This window comes from Cynara cardunculus (genome assembly GCF_001531365.2).
Source record: "Cynara cardunculus var. scolymus isolate 2C chromosome LG 12, CcrdV1, whole genome shotgun sequence".
In the NCBI taxonomy this organism is placed as follows: Eukaryota; Viridiplantae; Streptophyta; class Magnoliopsida; order Asterales; family Asteraceae; genus Cynara; species Cynara cardunculus.
In genome coordinates, this window is record NC_037539.1 from 37,206,332 (window position 1) to 37,208,639 (window position 2,308).

At 34.1% G+C, this 2,308-nt stretch overlaps 1 long non-coding RNA gene across 1 annotated transcript in view; it reads left to right on the plus strand.

Moving 5' to 3' along the window:
- The window catches only part of LOC112523632, a 4,880-nt gene extending 2,762 nt beyond the window's left edge, over positions 1–2,118 (plus strand). The window contains exons 4-5 of the long non-coding RNA XR_003070291.1: positions 566–641; positions 1,901–2,118. This is a non-coding gene — a long non-coding RNA (uncharacterized LOC112523632). The remainder of the gene's footprint in view (positions 1–565; positions 642–1,900) is intronic.
- The last annotated feature ends 190 nt before the right edge of the window (positions 2,119–2,308 follow it).

Here is a 2,308-nt window from a genome sequence, read left to right on the forward strand (position 1 = left end):
TATGATCGCTGGAACTGAAATTACAGATACAGAAATACATCGAAAGGAAAAAGGGATTATCATCAAATCACTGAGAGAGAAGATCAACAGATATGTTTATAAGCATTTTTACCAATCTGCATGTGGCCTTATGACCTGATGCATGTAACATCATTTCTGAAGCTTCCACGAGACTGAGTGAATGTTTGTTTTTCTTTTTTGTTTTCATTAAGCCCTGTGTGAATTAGACATTTATTTGGAATAAGGGTGAAATGAACAACTATTAGGGACCGTTTACCAAACGTTTACCCTGGTAAGTGCTTACCAAGTCACATTACCTTACCGGATGAATATGGTAAGGACCAAGAATCTTACCTGCTAAGTCCAAGATTGAATAGCCCTGTTATGTGTGTGTATGCATAGAATGCTTGTTGCATATTATCATGATGCTTGTATCATCTGAGCCATATCAATCTGAAGAAGTAATATTTCATCTCTAGGTAAGATTGCATTTAGTTTCGTTTGAATTTGGTTTTGAATCTCCATATCAAATTGGTTTTTTTTTTTATTGTGGATAGCTCTACAGGACTGAATCTCATCTATCGGTAGAACCGAATTAATTGTTCACGTGATTCATATGAWTKTTCCACACTCGATTCAAGGTAATTAATTGATCTTTCTGTTAATAGTTGTTCYTGCACATTTTGTGCAAAGCATGTATTTGGTGCTGGGAAGGTTTTGCTCCCATTTGACCTTATTTGATAGTGTGATTTATTTAAGGCTTTGCTTCCATTCTTGCACGTTCTCTTGATAGTGTGATTTATTTAAAGAATTTGATCTCATTTGAACCCATTCCCTTCTTCGTTTGAACCATATACACATGTGAATCAACTGTCAAGTTCTGTCCATTCCCCTCTTGATAGTGTGATTTTATTACCGAGTTCTGTCTCATGTAGCCTAAGCTGCCCGACTAATTTGAGCGTAAGCTAAACCAGTGAGTTGTACTTGTTTGCCAAAGTAGGTACAATTTTTATGTTTATCAAAGACCAACATAGGAGTTCCTACAATCTTTCTTTTTCTTTGCATTGCATCATAGGAAACAACAAGCAAAACAACCTATGTGATAATGTAGCGGGTGTTTTCAAATAAAAATTATAGTCTATCAACACGTTATCACATGCAACAATTTACCTGGTAAGCGCTTACCAGGTAAGAGTCGTCACCATCACTTATTGGGTAAGACTCTTCATCTTCATTGTTGCTTTTACAGGATAAGATTTTCAACCCTTGCCATGTTCATCCAGTAAGGTAAATGACACAGTGATTACCAATATGATTTTACATTCCTGCATATCATTTATCATATTTGAATTCCTGCATACCCTTTTCACCATTAAAGCTTATGTTGAATTCAAATCTATTGAAGCTTTATGATATGATTTTGATTTTACCCTATTAGCCTTGGTACTGTAAACTTCATAAATATCATGTTCTAGGAATAGGATAATGTGATAAGTTAGGTGTCTTATCTCAATACATTGTGTCAGGTGTGTCCTAAGATACAACCTTCTTGAATCTTAATCCTTAATTTAGGTGGCTGAATTATACATGAGATTCTGATGGGGATGTCATTAAAAGGTCTATTGGGAAACAGTTAAGCTCTTCGATTACATTGTCCTTGAATTTGGATGACAACTTATTTGATAAAGCAAGAGGGGCCCTTAATGGACTGTGTGGTGATTATTGCACTATCCAGATTAATTCTTGGCTTGCATTGACAACCTTGCATGGGTGTTTCTGATAAGGTTATATATGGTGTATCTACACACTCCAAATATGGAATATGGGCTCCTGGGCAATGTTTAGCAATATATTTGTTTCAGTGTTACCTTTAATGTTTCTTGTGTTGATTGTTGTGCAGGGGGGAATGATGCATTTTAGAATGAGATTAGCAAGGTGGATGATTAAGGTTTACATTGCTATGTTTTCATGCATGGTTGGTGTGTAGGTTTACTTTAATCCATAGTGAAGACTACCTTGAGAGTTTGTATCACTGTTGCTTACTAAGTCTTAGCTGAAATATATTTTGAGTAGACACATTCTTTTTATAAAATTAGTTTATGTATAGTTTTGTAATTTTGATCATTTTGAATAAAAATTGATTTCGGATCAATCTTAATGAAGTACGTTTTTTGACATCTTAAAAAAAATTTGATATTTTGAAATTGGATAAATCTTAATGAAGCTTTTACATCCCGCTGCATTGCGCGGGTACACAACTAGTATATATATATATATATATATATATATATATATATATATATATATA